Below are 25242 nucleotides of genomic sequence, written 5' to 3' on the forward strand. Positions count from 1 at the left end.
TGAAACTAGTTCAATCAACGTAGACCAGAGATTGAAACTGAAGCCTATTAAATCCATATGACTCAGTGTTCACTAAAACTTGCTGGGCTTCTCGCTTCGGCAGCACATATACTAAAATTGGAACGATACAGAGAAGATTAGCATGGCCCCTGCACAAGGATGGCACGCAAATTCGTGAAGCGTTCCATATATAAAAAAAAACAACTTGCTGGGCTTCTCGCTTCGGCAGCACATATACTAAAATTGGAACGATACAGAGAAGATTAGCATGGCCCCTGCGCAAGGATGACACACAAATTCGTGAAGTGTTCCATATTAAAAAAAACTTGCTGGGCGTGCTCGCTTCGGCAGCACATATACTAAAATTGGAACGATACAAAGAAGATTAGCATGGCCCCTGCGCAAGGATGACACACAAATTCGTGAAGTGTTCCATATTAAAAAAGACTTGCTGGGCGTGCTCGCTTCGGCAGCACATATACTAAAATTGGAACGATACAGAGAAGATTAGCATGACTCCTGCGCAAGGATGACACACAAATTCATGAAGCGTACCATATTTAAAAGAAAAACTTGCTGGGCTATTGGAGAAGCTATTTATCGCAAGCGTTGTAGAAATTGACCCCTGAGCAGAAGGGATGAAATACCTATTTGAGTTCCCACTATTGATGATCATTTAAACTCACTTGTTTCAGTTGAGCATATTTTGTCAAATCTACAGACAAGCTGTTATATGAAACAATTTTGAAAGCCTAGGCACTTGTACATATTTTAAAAAAATGTTCTAATCCAACATGTGCAGGCATGCACTTCACAGCAAGGGTAATTGGATATCAATCAGAAGCAGAGACCATGGCTGATTTTTTTTTTACCCTCATTTCCTGGAACTGGGGTATTAATGCCTATTTCGTTCACGCACAGCTATCTCAACACACATTAGAGAATTAACCCATGATCTTGTCTATAGGTATGGCTTTGTACCACACCAGGCAGGACATTTCTTCACTGAGGCGCTGGAGGGGCCTCAAATGTGAATGTGACTAATCTAGCATGCATCTTATTTCTTTTCCTCTTGGACTAGATCCAGCATCTAATGTTCATGCAATTTCCTTGGCTATTTGTTCATTGTTTTACTTTGATGCAGCTGATGGCGGTATCCATTTATTATGCTTCCAACCTCCATTTCACACCTGGCCTAAAAGAGAGATGTATTTATATGATATTTTACAGGCAGATTCTGGTCTTTCATAGTTTACATTAAGAAGATAAATATTGTATACGCCTATATTTAACGAAGTCCCAGTTTAATTTTGTTAATTTTAGGCATTTCTAGGAACAAATGAGTCTGCCACTTGATCCTTAAGGTTGGTTTAAATATTGATATTTGTGATTTAGGTCAGAACTTTTAACATGTTGACACTCATGGGGCATTGCTCAACCCATGAGATGTGATTTTCACAGAACTATTTTCCATTCATGGACTTAACAGAATAGACTGCATAACAGTTCCGTTCCCTCATATATGTGCTGGAGGAAATTACGTACCAAATGAGACCAATTCCCCAAAAAACAACCCTGCTGGAAATAACCGAGATATGAAATTGCGTATCAAAATTGTTCTTACAGTTGCAGACACGAAAATACAAATTTTTATTGCTGCTTCTGGAATTGTGGCATAATTTCTGATATCTGTGCTGCATTGGCATTTAGGTAGCAGCTTTAATGTGGTAAAATGTCCCAAGGTGCTTCACATAGGAACAGGAGTAGGCCATTCAGCCATCAAGCCTGCTCTGCCATTCCAATTAGATCATGGCTGATCATCTACCTCCACACCACTTGCCTGCGCTATCTCCATATTCCTTGATGTCATTGGTCTCTAGAAGTTTGTCTTTCTGTTTTGAACATGCTCAGTGACTGAGCTTCCACAGCCCTCTGGGGTAGAGAATTCCAAAGATTCACCACCCTCTGGGTGATGAAATTCCTCTTTATCTCAGCCTTAAATGGCCTACCCCTTATCCTAAGATTATGTCCTCTGGTTTTAGACTCACCAGCCAGGAGAAACATCTTATCTACATCCACCTTGTCATGCCCTGTAAGAATTTTGTAAGTGTCAAAGAGGTCACCCCTCAATCGTCGAAACTCCACAATTTCTCCTCCTAACACAATCTTGCCATCCCAAGGGAATAAATCTGGTGAACCTCTGTTGCGCTCCGTCTATGGCAGGTATATCTCTCCTTAGATAAGGGGACTAAAACTGTACACAATACTCCAGGTGAGGTCCCAACAAGGCTCTATCCAACTGCAGCAAGGCATCTTTACTCCTGTACTCAAATTCTCTCATGATGAAAGTCAACATACCGTTTGCCTTCCTAATTGCCTGCTGCACCTGCATGCTTACTTTTAGTGACTCATGAACAAGGACACCCAGGTCCCTTCAGACACTGCACATCCCAATCTCTCACCGTTTAAATATTCTGCCTTTCTGTTTTTTCTACCAAAGTGAATAACTTCAAATTTGGAAACATTATAATTGGTCCTCACATCCAAATCATTTATATAGCTTGTGAACAGCTGTGGACCTAGCACTGATTCTCACGGTACCCCACTAGTGACAGCCTGACATCCTGAGAAAGATCCGTTTATTCCTACTCTCTGCTTCCTGTTATGAAACTATCATATTTTTCATAATATTATATTGGTTTATTGTAAAGTGGGTTTACGAGTGTGTGTATGGTTCTGTATGTGTGATTTAATTGAATTGGAGCCAGGTAGTCATATAGACTGCAAGGTTGAAGTTATCAAAGGAAGTTAGGTGTAAAAGGCATTTGAAATACTAATGAGTAAACATGGATGAGGCGAACGTAGGGTCTGAAGGAAATTTGCATTTTTCGTAAGTGAAGGGGTTATTCATATAGGATGTTTACAACTAACAAGATAAGCAAGGCCAAGTGGCATGTTTATTTTGCCCAAAAGTACTGACCATATTGGCAATATGAAATATTTTTATGTTATGGGAAAAGTGAATTTCCAAAGACATAGAACAATGGAATTTATTGATTAAAGAGAGAAAAACATATATAAAGAAGAATGGAAGGCTATGTTGGGGAGGCCGTGTAAGATCTAAAAGGAGCATGTAAAACAGCCTTGGCGAAAAAGCCTCCAGCCATTTTTGCAGAAGTCTGCTGTGCCCAGTAACCAAAGTTGGAGAAAAGCCTTTGAAATTCCACTGTCGAGTGGGTGCTGTGGTGAGCTTGCTGGATTGCCTATCTAAATTTAAAATCTATGTTGAACTGTAGCCTAAAAGAAGGAGTGTAGTTGGGAGTCAGGTTAATTAGGAATTCAGGGGCTTGTTATCGTATTAAGTAACTGTAATCTTGTGTATGTGTTTGGAATCTTTTCTTTTGTTAATGAATGTTTTAAGCTTTTTAAAATCTCTAAAGGTGTTAGTGGACTCATTACTTCTGAATTGAGTGCTCAAATCTCGTAATAAATGCAAATTGCAAAACCGCTGCGATAGCGTGGCCAAGTTTCCCTTGTGGATTTGGTCTGCCTGGCACACATCACCTGCCACGTAATAACATTTCTATCTATTAACCAATTCTCAATCCATACCTGTTTCCCCCAAACCCATGCACTCTAACTTCCTGTGTGGGACCTTATCAAAAGCTTTCTGATAATTCAAATACACCACATCCACTGATTCTCCTTTATCAATGCTACAAATAATATCCTCAAAAAACTCCAACAAGTTTTTCGAACATGATTTCCCTTCTATAAATCCATGTTGACTCTGCCCAATTTTACCTTTCTTTTCTAAATGTCCAGTTATCACATCCTTTTTAATAGATTCTAACATTTTCCCTGCTACTGACGTGAAACTAACAGGTCTATAGTTCTCCGTTCTCCCTCTTCTTCCCTTCTTAAATAGTGAGGTTACATTTGTTACTTCACAGTCCACAGGAACCTTTCCAAAATCTATACAGTTTTGAAAGATAACCAACAATGCATCCAATATCTCTCTTGCCACCTCCTTCAACATTCTGGGATGAAGCTCATCTGGTCCAGGGGATTTATCAACCTTCAATCCAGTTAACTTTTCAAGTACTACCCCTTTACTAATTTATTTTAGTTCCTCAGTTTCACAAGTCCCTTGGTCGCCTAGTATTTCTGGCAGATTTTCTGTATCTTCCTCCATGAAGACAGACACATAGTAACTGTTTAGCTTTTCCACTATTTCTTTGTTCTCCACTATAAATTCTGATGTCCCCACGTGACATGGGCCCACATTTGTCCTTGCTAATCTTTTCCTTTTCACATACTTAAAGAAGCTTTTACAGACTGCCTTTATGTTCCTTGCTAGTTTTCATTCATATTCTCTTTTCCCTTTCTTAATCAGTTTCTTGGACCTCCTTTGTTGGCTTCTAGGTTGCTCCCAATCCTCAGGCTTACTACTTTTTCTGGCATCCTTATAAGCCACTTCCTTTGATCTAATGCAATCGTTAACTTCTTTCGTTAACCACAGTTGATTTACCTTTCCCTTTAGGTGTTTGTGCCTTAGGGAAATGTATATTTGTTGTAGACTCTGTAGTATTTCTTTAAATACTAGCCATTGCCTGCCTACCATCAAATATTTTAGTGTATTTTCCCAATCCACTGCAGCCAACTTGTCCCTCATACCTTAATAATTTCCTTCATTAATGCAAAAATTCTATCATATAATGGCCACTATTTCCCAAAGGCTCCTTTACAGCAAGGTTATTTATTAGCCCTTTCTCATTACACGACACTAAATCCAAAATCGCCAGATCCCTAGTTGGTTCTTCAACGTACTGCTCCAGAAATCCATCTTGTTTACGCTCTAGGAATTCCTCCTCCAGAGCATTAGTGCTGATTTTGTTAACCCAGTCTGTGTAAATTGAAGTCGCCCATTATTCCTGTATTACCCACGTTACATGCATCTCTAATTTCCTGATTTACACCATGCCCAACATTAGCACTACAGTTTGGTAGCCTACTTACAACTCCCACCGATGTTTGCTGCCTCTTGCTGTTTTTTAATTCCACCAAACTGATACTACATCTTGATCCTTTGATCAGAGATCCTCTTTCAGTAATGTACTGATCTCATCCCTTATTAAGGGAGCCACCCCACCTCCTTTTCCTTTTTGCCTATCCCTCCTAAATGATGAATATCCTTGGATATTCCAGGTTCCCAATTTTGGTCACCCTGTAACCACGGCTCCATAACGGCAATTAACTCATATGCATTTACCTCAATTTGTGTATTCAAATCATCAACCTTTTTGCTAATGCCATGTGCATTCAGATAACCCTTTTAATTCTGCTTTTGTAACATTATTCCCTATTCTGATCCTATCTGATGCTTCCCTATGCTTCATTTGTCTTCTATTTTTGTTTTCTACTCTTCTACTTTCTTTTACCAGTTTTGTTTCCCTCAAATCTGAACTCTCTCTCTGGTTCCCATCCCCCGCCAATCTAGTTTAAACCCTCCCCAATAGTACTAGCGAACATCCTCGCAGGGAGATTAGTGCTGGTTCTGCTAAAATTCAGCCTGTCCATCTTGTACAGGTTCCATTGCCGCAGAACCAGCCCCAATGCCTCAGAAAACTGATGCCCTCTCTCCTTATACCAGTTCTGCAGCCATGTGTTCAATTGCTCAATTCTCCTATTTCCATGCTCACTAGCATGTGGGACTGGAAGTAATCCTGAGATTACTGCTTTAGAGGTCCTGCTTTTCAATCTCCTTCCTAGTTTCCTGAAATCTGCTTTCAGGACCTCACCCCCCCTTCCTGTCTAAGCCATTGGTACCGACATGGACCACGACCTCTGGCTGTTCATCCTCCCCAAGAAGAATGTTGTGCAGCCGCTCCGTGACCCTACACTAGGTAGGCAATATACAATCCTAGAGTAACGTAACAGAAACGCCTGTCTATTCCTCTAACTAACGAATGCCCTATCACTACTGCTCTTCCCCTCTTCTTCCTTCCTTCTTCTTCCTCCCCTCCTGTACAGCTGAGCCATCTGTGGCGCTGCAAACTTGGCTCTGACTGCTCTCCTGTGAGGAACTAACACCCTCGCCAGTATCTAAAGCAGAAAACCGATCAATGTGCAGGGCCTCCTGCACTACCTGCCTGGTTGTCTTGGACTACCAGGTGGTCACCCATCCCCATTCTGCTTCCATTCTCCTAGCCTGCAGTGTGACCACCTCTCTGAACGTGCTTTCCACTAGCTCTCAGCCTTGGAGATGCGCCAAAGTGAACTGTGAAGAGTCCCCTCGGCAGTCACAGTCGCCGGCCGTGAAACAGTCTGGGAAGAGTGCCCTCTGCAGTCACCGTTGCCGTGAAGCAGTCTGGGAAGAGTGCTCTCTGCAGTCACTGTCGCCCGGAAGCAGCCTGGGAAGAGTGTCCTCTGCAGTCACCTTCGCCGAGTGGAAAAACAGAGTGACATCACAGGAAAACCGTAAGTTTATTGGTTGGTAAGTAACTGGTAGTTTGAACTACCCATTCTAAGTTGATTTCAGATTAAAGGTGACTACTGGGGCCCAGGATCGGAAGCCTAACACTTCAGCTTCAACTCAGCAGAGAGATCGCATTCCAGTTGATTTTTAAAAACTGTATTTTGAATCTCGTTTCTAACTTGCTTTCAGATTCAAGGTAAACAGGAGAAATAATTTACAGAGTGATAAATTAAAGACCAGTAGGAAATTTAAAAACAAATTGAAAAACTAATTAAATAAAATAGAGATGCAGAGCCGGGCGATGTATTGTAGCTGCATGATGTGGAGCTGGTAGACCCCATTGTGGTTCCTTTTGACCACAGCTGTAGCAAATGTTGGTTGCTTGAGGAATTCTGGCTCAGAGTCGATGAACTAGAGTCTGAGCTTCGGACACTGCGACACATCAGGGAAGGGGAGAGTTACCTGGATGCTGTGCTTCAGGAGACAGTCACACCTCTTAGATTAACTACCTTAAATTTGGCCAGTGGTCAGGGACAGGAGGGTGTGACTATGAGTGAGGCAGGCAGAGGGATCCAGGAAGTAGCACTGCAGGAGCCTTAGCCCTTGCCCTTATCCAACAGGTTTGAGATTCTTGCTCCCTGTGTAGACGAGAGCAGGGACTGTAGGGAGGATGAGCAAACTGACCATAGCACTGTGGTACAGGGAGCCATTCAAGTTGGGGGAGAAAAGAGAAATGCAGTTGTAATCGGGGATAGTATAGTTAGGGGAATAGATACTGTTCTCTGTAGCCAGGATCGAGAGTCCCGAAGGCTATGTTGCCTACCTGGTGCCAGTGTTAAGGATATCTCATCTGGGCTGCAGAAGAACTTGGAGTGGGAGGGGAATGATCCAGTTGTCGTCCGTGTGAGTACCAACGATATAGGTAGAAGGAGGAAAGAGGTTCTGCTGAGGGGCTAAATTGAAAAGCAGAACCAAAAAGGTAATAATCTCTGGATTACTATCTGAGCCACGAGCTAATTGGCACAGGGTCAATAAGATTAAAGAGGTAAATGCGTGGCTCAAAAATTGGTGTGTGTTCAAATTCATGGGACATTGGCACCAGTACTGGGGAAAGAGGGAGCTATTCCATTCGGATGGGCTCCACTTGAATCCACTGGCTGGGACCAGTGTCCTGACGAATTGCATAACTAGGGTTGTAGATAGGGCTTTAAACTAAATAGTGGGGAGAAGGGCTCAGTTGCATGGAAATATAAAAAATCAAAGTTTAAGGAGAGGGTAAGAGTGCAGGTTAGTGATGAGGCTGATTGTTACCAAAAAGTGAAAGAAAGGGACAGATTGTGTGAACGCCTTATTGCACCAAAGATTCATATAAGAGTAGGGAAAATTGATAATAGGGCAAACTTAAAGGCTTTGTATCTGAATGTGCGTAGCATTAGGAATAAAACTAATGAGTTAACAGCTCAAATAGAGATAAATAGGTATGATTTGGTGGCGATTACTGAGACATGGTTACAGGGAGAACAGGTATGGGAGTTGAATATCCAAGGGTACTCAGTGTTTCGGAAGAATAGGCAGGAAGGAAAAGGAGGTGGTGTAGCTTTGTTAGTAAAGGAAGAAATCAGTACTATAGTGAGGAATGATATAGGCACTGGAGAGCAAGACGTAGAGTCAGCCTGGGTGGAAATAAGAAATAGCAAGGGAAAGAAGCCCCTGGTGGGAGTAATCTATAGGTTCCCAAACAGTAGTTCAGCAGTAGGGCACAGTATAAACCAGGAAATACTGGGAGCATGTAAGAAAGGCACGGCAATAATGATGGGTGATTTTAATATGCATATAGACTAGACTAATCAAATTGGCAAGGGTAGCCTTGAGGGAGAGTTCATAGAGTGTATTAGAGATTGTTTCTTGGAGCAATATGTTGTAGAACTAATCAGGGAGCAGGCTATTCTGGATTTGGTTTTGTGTAATGAGATGGGATTAATTATCTCAGAGTAAAGGATTCTCTAGGGAAGAGTGATCATAGCATGATAGAATTTCAAGTTCAGTTTGAGAGCGAGAAACTTGAGTCGCACACTAGTGTTCTGGAGTTAAACAAAGGTAACTACATAGGCATGAGGGCAAATTTGGCCCTAGGGGACTGGGCAGGAAGACTACAAGGTAGGACAGTTGATGAACAGTGACAGATATTTAAGGAGATATTCAATTCCTCCCAAGTAAAATATATTCCAAAGAGGAAGAAAGATGGTAAGAGGGAGGAAAAGCATCCATGGCTAAGCAAGGAAGTTAAAGATAACAAAAAGGCAAAAACTAAGGCATACCAAATTGCAACGGTCAGTGGCAGGCTGGAAGATTGGGAAACTTTTAAAGATCAACAAAGGGTTACTAAAAATATAATAATAAGAGCAAAGGTAAATTATGAAAGAAAACTTGCGCATAATGTAAAAACATAGCAAAAGCTTCTACAAGTATATAAAAGGAAAGAGAGTAGCTAAAGTGAATGTTGGTCCCTTGGAGGACGAGACTGGGGAGTTAATAGTGGGGAACGCAGAAATGGCAGAGACGCTTAATCAATATTTTGCCTCAGTTTTCACAGTGGAGGACACTAGTACCACCCCAATAGTAACAGGTAGAGCAGAAGGTATAGGGAAGGAGGAACTTAGAACAATCACCATCACTAGGGAAAAAGTACTGAGCAAACTATTGGGATTAAAGGGTGACAAGTCCCCAGGACCTGATGGCCTACATCCCAGGGTCTTAAAGGAAGTGACAGCGGAGATAGTGGATGCATTGGTAATAATATTCCTAAATTCCCTAGATTCTGGAAAGGTTCCGGTGGATTAGAAAAAATGCTAATAAAACGCCCTTATTCAAAAAGGGGGTGGGAGGCAGAAAGTAGGAAACTATAGACCAGTTAGTTTAACATCTGCCGTTAGGAAATTGTTGGAATCCATTATTAAGGAAGTCGTAATGGGGCATTTGGAAAGTCAAAATGCAATCCATCAGAGTCAGCATGGCTTTATGAAGAGTAAATTGTGCTTGACTAAGTTGCTAGAGTTCTTTGAAGATGTGACAAGCAAAGTGGATAATGGGGACCCTGCAAATGTAATATATCTGGACTTCTAGAAGGCCTTTTATAAGGTGCCGCACAAAAGATTAATACACAAGATAAGTTCACACGGAGTTAGGGGTAATATGATAGAGGATTGGCTAATCAACAGATAGCAGAGAGTCGGGATAAATGGGTCTTTTTCTGGATGGCAAGCTGTAACTAGTGGGGTGACACAGGGTTCGGCCCTTGGGCCCCAACTATTTCCAATCTATATTAATGACTTGGATTCAGGGATAGAAGGTACTATAGCTAAATTTGCAGATGACACCAAAATAGGTGGGAAAGTAAGTTGTAATGAAGAAATAAGAAATTTACAAATGGATATGGACAGGTTAGGTGAATGGGATAAGATTTGGCAGATGAAGTTTAACGTGGATAAGTGTGAGGTTATCCATTTTGGTCGGAAGAATAAGAAGGCGACTTATTATTTAAACGGAGAGAAACTTCAGAATGCTTCAGTGCAGAGGGATCTGGGTGTCCTCGTGCATGAATCGCTGAAAGCTAGTATACAGTTACAGGAAGTAATAAGGAAGGCAAGTGGAATTTTGGCATTTATTGCTAAAGGAATAGAGTATAAAAATAGGGAAGTGTTGTTGCAACTGTACAAGGTATTGGTGAGACCGCACCTGGAGTACTGTGCACAGTTTTGGTCCCCTTACTTGAGGAAGGATGTAGTTGCATTGGAGGCGGTTCAGAGGAGGTTCATTAGATTGCTTTCAGAGATGCAGGGCTTGTCTTATGAGGAGAGATTGAGCAGTTTAGGCCTATACTTGCTTGAGTTTAGAAGGATGAGAGGAGATCTAATTGAGGTACATAAGATGCTAAAGTGGATGGACAAAGTAGACGTGGAGCAGATGTTTCCCCTTGTGGGGCATTCTAGAACGAGAGGCCATAGTTTTAGGCTAAGGGGTGGTAGATTTAAATCAGAGATGAGGAGGAATTACTTTTCTCAAAAGGTGGTGAATCTGTGGAATTCACTACCTCAGAGTGCAGTGGATGTTGGGACGCTGAATAAATTTAAGGAAGAGATAGACAGATTTTAAATTAGTAATAGGTTAAAGGTTATGGGGAGAGGGTGTGAAATTGGAGTTGAGGAAATGCGATCAGCCATGACTGTATTGAATGGCCGGGCAGGCTTGAGGGGCTGAATTGCCTACTCCTGCTCTTAGTTCTTATGTTCTTATGTAAAGTGACTCCAGCCACTGCTCGAGCTCCAAAACCTGGAGCTCAGGTTTCTGCAGCTGGTGAGACTTCCTGCACATGTGGCCATGTAGGTCACCGATGGCGTCCACGACCACCCACATACTAGAGGACATGCATTCTTCACAGCTGAGCTGCCCTGCCGTGCCTTAACTTTATTTACATTATGTTAACTTTATTGTACTTTTGGTTTACTTATTAATTTTACTTGGCCTTAAAACTATTGATAAACCTTGCTAATACTGATAAATCTGACTAATATTTAACAAACTTTACGAGTTGCAATAAACCTGACATGCCCCTTACTGCCGTGCAATTTGAAAAGCCTGACTTTTATATAGCCCCTGAGTCACTAGCTAGTTTCACTTCCTGCAACAGTAATTAACGCCAATTGAGCCAACTACTTCCAGCTGATTGATGGGTAACTGCCACTACCAGGCAGTTCCTTGTTTAACAAGGTAGCCTAACTTACTTGAAGGTTGTTAGCTCTATGTCAGAGCTTGACTCTTAATCTATATTTAAACCTGGAAAAGACTTACCAGAATTTACCTCCTGAACCTAATTCACTACTCACTCGATCTCCATCTTACTCAGGCATAGTCCCTGACCCTGCACCCCTTCACAGGAGTGTTATCCAACAAAATTTGACACCAAGCCACGTCATGAGATAGCAGGACAGGTGACCAAAAGCTTGGTTAAAGAGGTGGGTTTTGATGACCAAGAAATAGAGAGAACAGTGAGGATTTTTTGGGAGGGAATTCCAAAGCTTAGGAGCCAGGGAATTGCAGGCATAGCAGTCAATAGTGGAGCAATGAAAATTGAGAATGGACAGGCCAGAATTGGAGGAATGCAGTAATTTTGGAGGATTCTAGGGCTTCATGGACTTGTTGAGAAAGAGAGAGAGCTGGTGCCATGCAGGGATTTTAAAGCAAGGATAACAATTTTCTTATCAAGACATTGCTGGACTGTAATTCAATTTAGATCAGCGAGCATAGGGGGAACAGGACTTAGTACGAATTAAGATGTAGGCAGCAGAGTTTTGGACGAGTTCAAATTTAAGGAGAGAACAAGGTGGGACGCCTGCCAGTGTGCAATGAAATAGTCGAATCTTGTAACAAATGATTTCAGCAGCAGATGGACTGAGGAAGGGGCAGATAGAGACAATGTTATGGAGGTGGAAGTTGGTGGTCTTGGTGATGGAGAGGATGTGTGGCTAGAAGCTCAGTTCAGTCAGATAGGGCACCAAGGTTGCAGATGGTCTGCTTCAACCTCAAACAGTGACTTGTAAATGGTGTTTGTGGTGGGGACTGAAGACAAGGGCATTCTGAAGGGGTGGGCGAACAATCAGAGGTCGTGGTTCACCTTGTTACCAACAACATAGGGAGAAAGAGGGATGAGGCCCTGCAACAAGAATTAAGGGAGCTAGATAGCAGATTAAAAAGCCAGACCTCAATGGTTGCAATCTCTGGATTACTCTCTGTGCCACCGGCTAGTGAGTATAAGGGTAGAGAATAGAGAGGATGAATGTGTGGCTGAAGAAATGGTGTAGGAGGGAGGGCTTTAGCTTCTTGGATCACTGGGTCTGTTTCTGGTGAAGGTGGGGCCTGTATAAGTCAGACGGGTTGTACCTGAACCAGAAGGGGACCAATATCCCTCCGAGGAGGTTTGCTTACCACTCGGGGTGGGGGTGGGGGTGGGGGTGGGGGGGGTTTAAACTAATTTGACAGGGCGATGGGATACAGAGTGGAGGTACAGTCGAGGGTGATGCACAGCCAAATATAGAAGAGAAACTAAGTCAGTTTGGAAGGCACAGCAAACACAGACCTATTAAGGCACAAGGGAATAATGCAAGGCTGGATTGCATCTATTTTAACGCAAGGAGTCTTACAAGTAAGGCAGATGAATTGAGGGCATTGATAAACTCATGGGAATATGATATTGTTGCTATCACAGAGACATGGTTGAGGGAAGGGCAGGACTGGCAGCTCAATATTCCGAGGTATAGAATCTTCAGGTGTGACAGGGGTGGGGGTGTAAAAGAGGAGGTGGCATCGCATTATTAATCAAGGAGTCAATTAAGGAGGGATGGTATCTTAGAAGGTTCCTCAAATGAGGCCATTTGGGTAGAACTTAAAAACATGTACTGTAGCCCTCCAAACAGTCAGGGGGAGATAAAGGAACAGATATGTAGGCAAATCTCAGAGAAGTGTAAAAATAATAGGGTAATAATAATAGGGGATTTCAACTTCCCCAATATTAACTGGGATAGCCTTAGTGTGAAAGGCTTAGAGGGGACGGATTTCTTGAAGTGCACCCAGGAGAGCTTTTTGAGCCAGCACGTAGAAAGCCCTACAAGAGAAGGGACGGTACTGGACCTAATCTTAGGAAATGAAGCTGGGCAAGTGGTAGAAGCGTCAGTGGGGGAGCATTTCAGGGGCAGTGACCGTAACTCTGTAAGATTTAAGGTAGTTATAGAAAAGGACAAAGATGGGACCGGAAATAAAGGTCCTGAATTGGGAGAAGGCTGATTCCAATATGATAAGACAGGATTTGGCCAAAGCGGACTAGGAGTAGCTACTTGTTGGAAAGTCTACATCAGACCAATGGGAGTCATTCAAAAAGGAAATAGTGAGAGTTCAGGGCCAACATGTTCCCGTAAAGGTGAAGGGTAAGACCAACAAGTCCAGGGAACCCTGGATGTCAAGGGATGTAGAGGATTGGATAAGGTAAAAATAGGAGGCTTATGCCAGATACAGAGGGCTGAAAACAGCAGAAGCCCTAGAGGAGTATAGAAAGTGTAGAGGGGTACTTTAATTAGGAGAGCGAAGAGGGAGCATGAAAAAACACTGACAGGCAAGATAAAGGAAAATCACAAAGCCTTTTATAAATATATTAAGGGCAAGAGGATAACCAGTGAAAGAGTAGGGCCCATTAGGGACCAAAATGGCAATCTGTGCATGCAGCTGGAGGAACGTCGGTGAGTTTTTAAATGATTACTTTTCATCTGTGTTCACTATGGAGAAGGACGATGTAGGTGTAGAAATCAGCGAGTGGGACTGTGATATATTTGAACAAATTAGCGATGAAAGGGAGGAGGTATTAGCAGTTTTAGCAGGCTTAAAAGTGGATAAATCCCCAGGCCCAGATGAGACGTATCCCAGGCTGCTGTGTGAGGCAAGGGAGGAAATTGCAGGGGGCCTGACACTAATTTTCAAATCCTCTCTGGCCACAGGAGAGGTGCCAGAGGACTGGAGGACAGCAAATGTGGTACCATTATTCAAGAAGGGTAGTAGTGATAAACCAGGTAATTACAGGCCAGTGGGTCTAACATCAGTGGTAGGGAAACTATTGGAAAAAATTCTGAGGGACAGGATTAATCTCCACTTGGAGAGGCAGGGATTAATCAGGAATAGTCAGCATGCCTTTGTCAGGGGATAAATAACAAATTTGACTGAATTTTTCGAGGAGGCGACGGGTAGTGCAATTGAAGATGTAGTCTATGTGGACTTCAGTAAGGCTTTTGACAAGGTCCCGCATGGGAGAATGGTCAAGAAGGTAAGAGCCCATGGGATCCAGGGCAATTTGGCAAATTTGATCCAAAATTGGCTTAGTGACAGGAGGCAGAGCGTGATGGTCAAAGGTTGCTTTTGCGATTGGATGCCTGTGACGAGTGGTGCACCGTAGGGATTGGTGCTGGGAGCCTTGCTTTTTGTAGTGTACATTAATTATTTAGACATGAATGTAGGAGGTATGATCAGTAAGTTCGCAGATGACACAAAAATTGGTGGTGTCATAAATAGTGAGGAGGAAAGCCTTAGATCACAGGTCAATATAGATGGGTTGGTAAGATGGGCAGAGCAGTGGCAAATGGAATTTAATCGTGAAAAGTGTGAGGTGATGCATTTTGGGAGGACTGACATGGCAAGGGAATACACAATGAATGAGAGGACCCGAGGAAGTACAGAGGATCAGAGGGATCTAGGTGTACATGTCCATAGATCACTGAAGACAGCAGCACAGGTAGATAAGGTGGTTAAGAAGGCCTTTATTAACCGAGGCATAGAATATAAGAGCAGGGGGATTATGTTGGGGCTGTATAAAACTCTAGTTAGGCCACAGCTGCAATTCTGGCCGTCACACTGTAGGAAGGATGTGATTGCACTGGAGAGGGTGCAGAGGAGATTCACCAGGATGTTGCCTGGGCTGGAGCGTTTCAGCTATGAAGGGAGACTGGATAGGCTAGGGTTATTTTCCTTAGAGCATGGAAGGCTGAGGGGGGACCTGTTAGAGTTATACGGAATTATGAGGGGCATAGATAGGGTAGATAGGAAGAAACTTTTCCCCTTAGCGGTGGTGTCAATAATCAGGCGGCGTAGATTTAAGGTAAGGGGCAGGAGGTTTAGAGGGGATTTGAGGAAAACATTTTTCACCCAGAGGGTGGTTAGAATTTGGAACACACTGCCTGAGGGGGTGGTAGAGGCAGGAACCCTCACAACATTTAAGAAGTATTTAGATGAGCACTTGAAACGCCATAGCATACAGGGCTACAGGCCAAGTGCTGGAAAATGGGATTAGAATAGATAGGTGTTTGATGGCCGGCATGGACACCATGGGCGGAAGGGCCTGCTTCTGTTCTTTAAACTCTATGACTATGATAATGACCTTGGTCTTGGCGGTAAGTAATTGGAACAATTATCTGCTGATCCAATACTGGACAAAGCACGTGGCAAGTCAGAGACACTGGAGGGTTTGAGAGAGGTGGTGAGGAAGTGGTGCTCAGTGTTGTTAGTGTAGATGTGGAAGCTGTCATGTTCTCCGATGTTAAATTTTGATTTTTGAGTCATTTCTAATTCCACATGTCGGGTGGAATCTTGTTGAGACATCGGGAGTCTCGCCTGCTTGCTGGAGAGTCGGCAAGAGACATGCACAGCCTCTTTTCTGGAAGATCCGCTGAACCACAAGTCCATCAGGCAGTGTTGAAGCCAGCGGCGGGCTTTCCCCTGAAATCATGACCCCGGGGGTGGAAGTGTTGCCTGCTGTGAGTTACCGGCCAAGCAGAGGCTGGCAGCTAGGGGAGGTGTTTGCCACAGGAGAACTGGTGGCTGCTGTAGGAAAAGCACCTGCTGTAGTCCCAGCATTGTGGAGCAACCCAGGCCACAAGGTAAGTAATGGGGCAGTTGGAAGGGAGGGGGGATGTTTCCCGGGCTGGAAGTTGTTGGGAGAGGGTTGTAGGGGGCCAGCAGCAAGGGCAGGGGCGTGGTTCAGTGACATTCACCAATGTCGACTGCTTTTTATCAGACACTGAGTGCCTTTGTTCGAGGATCAGTCCCCACTCCCCCACATGTTGGTGGGCCCACATACCAATGGCAGCGGGATGAGGCTCTTATGTGGTCATTAATTGGCTCAAAAGGAGGTGTGGAATGAAGATCGACTATTGGCCTTCCTGCTTGGAACTTAATTCTGGTGGAGGCGGGAAGGCGGCGGGATTCTGGTACGCTGCCATCCCGCCTGATTACACGCCTTCCCTCCTCCAAGCTCGCCACCAGCGAGAGCACAAGATTCCACCCGTGGTGTCAGAAGAGAAATTTACAGGGGTGCGACATTATCGATAGGAAGTACTAACAACAGCCACTCATTTTAAAGAGTATTAATTTCCAAAGATCCTTGCTGTATTGCTTTTAATGCCCATCTGCCATATCTTACGGGGAAAAAGGTGAACATGACTTATTGAAGTTATTTCCTTTGAAGATTAATTTGGAGAATAAATATTTTAAATCCATGTCATGTTTCATCGAGCTGATTAGTCCTCCTGCTGTGTCCAGCTGTATTAAATTAGTCTGCAAATAACTACAATTCCCTGTTAAATTCTCTTGTTTTTATCAATTTTATGTAATTCTTTAGCTGATTAAATTGTAATGCACATCTTAAACTGGATGACGTCTATACTTACACTTCACTATTTCTCTTCTTCAGAATCCTCAAACGTAAGCTCTTTGGATGTTTTAGTCATTCCCCCCTCCCACCCCCGTTTACTTCTTTGGGTCTACTCCATCCCTTATAAAACACTTCAGGATTTCTTCTTATGTGAAAGGGCCTGTACAAATGTTACCTCTTATTTAGTGGATAATAAATGACTTCGTTATGATTTATGTAACAGATTTGATGTATACAAGGATAACATTGTCTTTAATAAATGACCAAACACAGGACTTGCTCAAGACTTCTCCCAATTGCAAGAACACTTGACTTTTCTTGAGATTTTCTGAATTACCATCTTTAAGCAATTTTTTTTTTTTTTTTTGTTTTTGCTCCTTCCTTTCCCTCATTTCTTTCCTTTTTTGCCTTGAACTAGTAACCCAAAACTGTTGCTTGCTCACGTAACCATTCTAAATGAATGAGCATAGATCATGAGTGTCAACAGCATCACCTCTGAGCTCAACTTTACTATCTGTTTTCCTTCTCCATTCTTTCCCCTCTCTAATCCAGTGAAGTCTATGATAATCAAATGAGGAATTGCCATCTGGTTTCACAACCCTCAAGCCACTGAGTTTAATTGTAGTATCCTTGCTTACCATCCCAATTGACATGCTCATTTAACAAGGATTTTAAATTGGAACTTTCCTGGTGAATATGCGTATAAAGTATTGAGTTATATAGCACAGGAGTAGAGATCAAGACAATTCAAGTTGTATGGCTACTGTATAAGACTTTGGATTTTTTTTATTCTTTCACAGGGCATCGCTGGCTAGGCCAGCATTTATAGTCCATCCCTAATTGCCCTTCAGAAGGTGGTGGTGAACTGCCTTCTTGAACCCCTGTAGTCCATGTGGTGTAGGTACACCCAGTGCTGTTCTTGTGGAGTGTTTTGTATCTAAGAGTAATCACTTAATCACAGAAAGGATATGATTGCTCATGAGAGATGGCGAGCCTCTGCTTGATGAGTGCCCAACATACTTGGGAGCTTGCCTTTGAGAGGACTGCAGCATCAATATTAGAGTTCATAGGGAGAACAGGAAGATCCACATCGATAATGATGGAGTCAAGGGTAACAAGTGGTGGCTGGATAGTGATAGGAGGAATGGGAATTAGGAGGCATTGAGAATGGAGGATAATGAGTGAAACTTGCTGGGTGATAGGTGGACGTTAGAAGCTGGTCTCCTAGGCAAAGGTCAGCAGCACCATTTTCGATCTCACCTAACAATGACGTATTTCGATAAACAAGCTAGAAAAAAATCGATCCGCGAGTGGTCTCGGCCTGTGGGAGGAATTCTGCACAGCAATTTTTGGTCAATTAATGTCCTGCTTGAACCATGGAGAGCATGGCTCAGCTGAGGGCTGGACTTGACAGTCTAATGCACAATGAATGTGCTTAGCTCCTTTACTAATAGTGTGCATTTATGTGAGAATCCATTAAGTTTAGGTGCTGTGGTGCACATGGTCTTAATTGGTGTCTGATCCTTGCAGAGCAATGTCAAAATGGATGTAGGGTCAAAAAATCAAGGGCCACATCTGTGCAGAGGCAGCATGGGCCCTAAAAGACTCCATGTTCCCAGTGCACTGGTCATTGCATTCAAGGCACCATGCTTGCAGTCATGATGTTGGGTTTTGATAGCTATTGTCAAGGCCACTGGAGGACTATCAACATGAGGCTGACTGTGGATCTTAGAACTTTGATCTTTTGATCCTAATTAAGATCCTCGGGAGGAGGGGTGGGACGGGCAGATCCAGATGCTGATGAGGAGGGACCAAATCCACAAAAATATTTGGCACGATCTAGGGTCTACAGAAGATGTAGCTCAAACATGGAGATGAGTGAAAGACAGTGCCACAGGCATCTTCACTTGTCTAGGGATGTGATAGCTCATATGTGGCACATTCTTCATGAGGAATCCATGAAGCATGGACTTGGGGGGCATTCAGTGCAGGTTGCTTTGAAGGTTACTGCTGCATTGAACCTTTTGCCTTCTGTTAGGAACTGGAGATAGTTTAAGTAAGTTATATTTGTATTTGTGGGTGTTAGGATTGAGTTGTAGCTTTAAGTTTAATTGTATTGGTGTTAGGAAAGGGGGAACTTGAATTTTGGTTTCACTTTAAAAGATGCCTGTATTTTAATTAGGTTTTATGACTCTTGAAGGGAAGTTAAAGCAAACACAACGTAGAAAAAACTGCTGTTGCCGAGGGAGGTATCCGCAGAGCCAGAGAATAACAGAAAAGTAGATTCAGTTGAGTTGAAAGGAGTTGCCAGGAGAAGCAAAAGAGAGGGACTGATAGCAGTCCCAAACTAAAGAAGAAGCCAAAACCAGGGAGTGAAACAGGAGAAAGGCCCCCAAGAAGACCTTCTAGTTAAAGGAAGAACAGGAATCTGGAAAACGCCCTTTTAAGTGAAGTTAAGACTGAGGAGCAGAGGAAGGCTCCAAGCTTAGAGGGAGAAAGCTGCAGGATGCAGACTTTGAGCAAAATAGGCTTGCGAGAAGCCAGAAGATCCAAGGAGACAGTCAAAGGTTGGTGACTCCTTGCTATGGGCATGTGAAGCAGTCGTATTCTGTTGGTACGGCTGAGTATCTGAGAGAGTGCGTAGAAGGCAAAGCTTGAATGCACGTGGTGATCCAGGGGGAGAGGAACATAGAAGGAAAGTTCAAAACCCTGGAGGTGAGCCTTGTGGAAAGCGTCCGAGAGAAAGCGTCGGTTTGGGAGAAGATTCCAAAGCGGGTTCTTCGAGAGTGGAGATTGTAAACCCTTGAGTGAAAGACTGAGTCCAGTGAGACCAGTTGAGTCATAGCGTGAAAGCGTCTGGGGGAGTTGATCAGAGATCCATAGCATCTGTTTGGGGTGGCATCTGTCACTTTGAGTGTGATGTGCCTGACCACAGGTTGCCTGGGCTGTTTACATGGACTGTGTGCTTACTGTGAACATTTTAGGGTATAAAATAGCTTTTGTAACTTGCGTTATCCTTACAAATCTGTATATGTAAAGGTATAGTTGTCGTGAAGGAGTATTGTAATATAGTTCAACTTTTCTTATTTAATAAATGTTTTATTATTCTGTTAAAAGTTCATCAGTTGACTACTATGACTATGTTCAGTAGCTGCCCTCCATGTTTCGCAACAAAAAATAAAAGTTAGGATCTATCAAGCTGGGTTCCACCTTGGGATCTGGCTTGTCCAGTACGAACATCAGCTGGGATCATAACACTGCAGATTCTTCCAGGGCTCCACTGGGGACCTTTGCGGAATCTCCCAATTTGTGACACACAAATACATAAAGGAGGTAACGATGCCCTTTTTAGTAAAGCTTACCATTATGTGAAGTTCCGCATCGATGAAGCAAGCCAGGCTGCCGGAGCTGTGGGACACGTTGTGATTTCAGGCTTCCGGGATGTGCAGTGTGCCATCGACTGCACACGTGGCCTTGAGAGCTCCCTGGCAGCAGCCTGTGCAATTCATTAATAGAAGACGATTTCACTCTCTGAATGTTCAACTAATTTGTGAGCACAGAAAGCTGATCCAGCATGTTTGTTCATAAGGTACTCAGGGAGCTCAAATGACTTGTATGTTTTGAGTCACTCCCAGAAGCCAGAGATATTTGAGAGAGCTTGGCGCTCTGAGGGTTGGCTCCTTGGTGATGAGGGGTAACCCAGAAGACAGGGCTTAATGATGCCTGTTCGTCAGTCACAGTGTGCATCTGAGAGATACAGTACTGGACATTCAGCCACAAGGTCCTTAATAGAGCAGGCTACTGCCTTCCTGAAGGTGTGTTTCAGATGTTTGGACCTGTCAGGCTCTGTATTACTCTCCAATACCCACTGCAGAGTGTGTCACGTATCAGAATTGTTTGCTGCATCATGCACAACCTAATGCCAAAAATGGTGCATGTGTTTCCGCAGGAAGACATGGATGAACTAAACGTCTCCCAGGGTGTCTTGCTGGTGGTGCTCCTCCCTTTGGGTGCCCGAAGGCCCCTCCCCCTCTCGCCTAGTCAATGCTGGAACGCACACATGGCTAGAACGAATGGTGTGCATGTCTGAGCGAAAATCTAACAGAAACTGCTGGACCTAGGTTTCCAAGGCGGCTGCCATTCTCCCAATGGGGACTTTGTTGGGCTCGCATTTCAGAGCCCCAATATCAGATGGACAGACTCCTCCATCCTTCGTTTCAGTCGGGTGACAGCCTCTGACAAGTATGTCTGATGTCTCCCTGCTTGTCTTTGCATCTCCAACATTCCTCTCCGGGTCAATTGCAAAGGCTCATCATCAGACTCTGACTCAGCAGGAGCCTGGCTTCCAGCTGTCCCTCGAGTGTCAGGGACCTTGCCCGCCACTGTCTCCGCCTTCTGTGGACATGTGTTGGATTGGTGAGGTGATCACCAGATTGTGACCCTGAACCACTCTAGAACTAGGACCCACTGAGTTGCAGGTATCTGTGCTGGTTGAAGGCGCAGATGAATGCAGTGACGGGTCTTCCTTGGATACTTCCTCTGCTGCCTCATGTGTTTTGTGTCTGGGGCTGAGGTGTTTGCTTGTGGTCTTCCTCTGCCCTTGCTGGCGGCTGGAATAGAGGGGAGAGATAATTAGTGATTGACTAGACATTCACAGTCTTTGTCCCCGTGTTGTGAATGTATACTGCATGGACCCTCACTGGCTTGTTGGGGGAGGCCGATCTCAAAACCTGTGCAGGAGCGATCTCTGGCCTCGCCACTGAGCTCCGCCACCTGCTCCTCGTGGGAAGAGAGTATCCAAAGTTCAGGGGTATCACTTCTGGTCTTTGGTCTCGCCCATCGGTTATGGGAGATCTTGTCTTGCATTAAGACAGATGGATTAACTGTGAGTACTATGGATGAAAGCATTTCAGAAGCATGCATGCCTGTTGTGACTGCTGAACCCCAGTAAGGGATTAGGATGCCGTTTGTGCAGCATCTTACATGAGATGGAAACCTTAAAGTGGCTGGCAGGCATGGTTCAAACATGGGTAAAAGATCTGAACTCCAGAGGTGAGGTGAGAGCGATTGCCCTTGACATCAAAGCAGCATTTGACCAAGTGTGGCATAAAGGAATCCTGGCAAGAGTGGAGTCAATAGAATCGGGGAAAACTCTCCGTTGATTGGAGTCATACCTAGTACAAAGGAAGATGGTTGTGGCTGTTGGAGGTCAATCATCTCAGTACTGGGATGTCACTGCAGGACTTCCTCAGGGTAGTAAACTGGGCCCAACCATTTTCAGCTGCTTCCTTCCATCATAATGACAGAAGTGGAGATGTTCGCTGATGATTGCACAATGTTCACTATTCACAACTTCTCAGATGCTGAGGCAGTCCGTGTCCAAATGCAGCAAGACCTGGACGGTATCCAGGCTTGGGCTGACAAGTGGCAAGTAACATTCATACTACACAAGTGTCAGGCCATGTCCATCTCCAACAAGAGAGAATCTAACCATCGCTCCTTGACATTCAATGCCATTCCCATTGCTGAATCCTCCACTATCAACATCCTGGGGGTTACCATTGACCAGAAACTGAACAGGACTAGCCATATGAATACTGTGGCCACGAGCAGGTCAGAGGCTAAGAATCTTGCAAACTCTCTTCCTGACTCCCCAAATCTTGTCCACCACCTACAAGGATTGTGATGGAATACATTCCACTTGCCTGGATGAGTGCAGCTCCAACAAAACTCAAGGAGCTTGACAGCATCCAGGAGAAAGCAGCCTGCTTGAGTGGCACCCCATCCACCAACATTCACCCCATCCACCACCGACGCACAGCGGCAGTAGTGTGCGCCACCTACAAAATGAACTGCAGGAACTCAGCAAGGCTCCTTGAACATCAATGACTCTTTACTTAAATGCATGTAGTATTTGGAACAAAATAAATGAATTAGTGGCACAAATAGAGGTTAATGGGTATGACCTTATAGCCACTACAGAGACATGGTTACAAGGGGATCAAAGCTGGGAAGTAAATATTCAGGGGTATATGACTTTTCTAAAGGACAGGCAGGAAGGAAAAGGTGATGGGGAGTAGCTTTGTTGGTACGAGGTGGAATAAGTACGATAGCAAGAAACAACCTTGGATCGGAAGATGTAGAATCTATATGGGTGAAAGTAAAGAATAAAAAGGAGAAGATGACACTGGTGGGAGTAGACAATAGGCCCCCTAACAGTAATTATACTGTAGGACAGAGAATAAATCTTAAGGTAATGAGGGCATGTAAAAATAGGCAGTACATTAATCATGGGTGACTTTAATCTTCATGCAGATTGGGAAAATCAAATTGGCAGAGGTAGCCACGAGTAAGAATTCATAGAGTGTGTTCGGGTCAGTTTCCTAGAACAATATGTCGTGGATCCAACCGGGGATCAGGCTATTTTGGCCCTGGTAATGTGTAATGAGGCTGGTTTAATAAATGATCACAGAGTAAAAGATCCCTAGGAAACAGTGACCATAACATGGTAGAATTTAGCATTCAGTTTGAGAGTGAGAAACCTGGGGTCGGAAACAACTGTGCTAAACTTAAATAAGGATAATTACAAAGGAATGAGGGCAGAGTTGGCTGGAGTGGACTGGGAAAGGAGTTTATCAGAAAAGGCAGCTGATGAACAATGGCAGACGTTTAAGAAAATAATTCATGACTTACAACAAAGATATATCCCAGCAAGGAAGAAGAATTCTAGGAAGGGGCTAAACTAGCCATGGTTAACCAAGGAAGTTAAGGATAGTATCAAATTGAAATAAAAAGCATACAATGTGGCAAAGATTAGTGACAAGACAGAGGATTGGGAAAGTTTTAAAAACCAACAAAAAATGACCCAAAAAAATAGAGAAAATAAACTTTGAGGATAAACTAGCAAGTAATATAAAAATGGACAGTAAGAGCTTCTTAAATATATAAAAAGGAAGAGAGAGGCCAAAGTGAATATAGGCCGCTTAGAGAATGAGGCTGAGGAAATAATAATGGGGAACGAGGAAATGGCATTGGAGCTGAATAAATGCTTTGCATCAGTCTTCATGGTAGAAGACACTAAGCATTCCAAAAACACTAAATAATCATGGGGCAAAAGTGGGGGGGGAATAAATACAATAACTTTCACTAGAGAGAAAGCACTAGGGAAACTAATGGGGCCAAGGCCGATAAGTCCCCTGGACTTGATGGGTTACATCATTATTAAAGGAAGTAGCTATAGAGATAGTAGATGCACTGGTACTAATCTTCCAAGAACCCTCAGCTTCTGGAAAAGTCCCAGAAGATTGGAAACCTGCCAATGTAACACCCTTATTCAAAAAGAGGAGACAAAAATCAGTTAACTGTAGACCAGTTAGCTTAACATCTGCCGTTGGGAAAATGTTAGAATCTATTATAAAGGATGTAATAGCAGAGCATTTAGGAATGCATAATCTAATCAAGCAGAGTCAGCATGGCTTCATGAAGGAGAAATCGTGTCTGACAAAGTTATTAGAATTCTTTGAGGAGGTAACAAGCAGGATAGAAAAAGGGAAACCAGAAGATGTAATATATTTGGATTTCCAAAAGGCTTTCGATAAGGTACCCTACATAAGGCTATTTAATAACATAAAAGCCCATGGTGTTGGGGGTAGTATATTAGCATGGATAGAGGATTGGCTAACTAATAGAAGACAGAGAGTTGGGATAGGAGGAGCATTTTCAGGATGGCAACCTGTAATTTGTGGAGTGCCACAGGGATCAGTGCTGGGGCCACGATTATTTACAATATATATTAATGACTTGGATGAAGGAAGGGAATGTACTATCTCCAAGTGTGTGGATAACACAAAAATAGGTGGGAAGGCAAGAGGTGAGGATGACACCCTGAGTCTACAGAGGGATATAGACAGGCTACATGAGTGGGCAAAAACTTGGCAGGTGGAATATAATGTGGGAAAATGTGAGGTTATTGCACCGTGGTAGGAAGAATAGAGGAGCTGAATATTATTTAAATGGAGAAAGACTGCAGAAAGCTGCAACGCAGAGCGATTTGGGGGTCCTTGTGTATGAATCACGAAAAACTGCCATACAAGCTCAGCAGGTAATAGGGGAGGCAAATGGAATGTTGACCTTTATTTCAAAGGAAATGGAGTATAAAAATAGGGAAGTCTTGCTAAAACTATACAAGGCACTAGTTAGACACACCTAGAATACTATGAACAGTTTTGGTCCCCTTATCTAAGGACAGATATACTGGCATTGGGGAAAGTGCAGAGAAGGTTCACTTGGTTGATGCCAGGCATGGAGGAATTTTCTCTTGAGGAGAGGTCGTGTAGGCTGGGCTTGTACTCATTGGAGTTTAGAAGAATGAAAGGCGAACTTATTGAAACATATAAGATTCTTAGGTGGCTTGATAGGGTAGAAGCTGAGAGCTTGTTTCCCCTTGTGGGAGAATCTAGGTCCAGAGGGCATAATCTCAGAGTAAGGGGTCGCCCATTGAAGATAGGGATGAGGAGGAAGT

At 43.4% G+C, this 25242-nt stretch overlaps 1 protein-coding gene and 4 non-coding genes across 9 annotated transcripts in view; all 5 read left to right on the forward strand.

Annotated features, from left to right (window-relative positions):
- cdkal1 (CDK5 regulatory subunit associated protein 1-like 1) overlaps window positions 1-25242 on the forward strand; it is a 947238-nt gene that overhangs the window by 359515 nt on the left and 562481 nt on the right. The window lies entirely within an intron of this gene.
- On the forward strand, window positions 85-194 carry LOC144679261 (U6 spliceosomal RNA). The gene has a single exon (XR_013576291.1). It is a non-coding gene; the product is annotated as a U6 spliceosomal RNA (small nuclear RNA).
- LOC144679259 (U6 spliceosomal RNA) lies at window positions 211-320 on the forward strand. Its single transcript, XR_013576289.1, has one exon. It is a non-coding gene; the product is annotated as a U6 spliceosomal RNA (small nuclear RNA).
- LOC144679256 (U6 spliceosomal RNA) lies at window positions 336-442 on the forward strand. Its single transcript, XR_013576286.1, has one exon. It is a non-coding gene; the product is annotated as a U6 spliceosomal RNA (small nuclear RNA).
- On the forward strand, window positions 458-564 carry LOC144679254 (U6 spliceosomal RNA). The gene has a single exon (XR_013576285.1). It is a non-coding gene; the product is annotated as a U6 spliceosomal RNA (small nuclear RNA).

The sequence above is a fragment of the Cetorhinus maximus genome, chromosome 3, assembly GCF_964194155.1.
Source record: "Cetorhinus maximus chromosome 3, sCetMax3.hap1.1, whole genome shotgun sequence".
NCBI classification, from domain to species: Eukaryota; Metazoa; Chordata; class Chondrichthyes; order Lamniformes; family Cetorhinidae; genus Cetorhinus; species Cetorhinus maximus.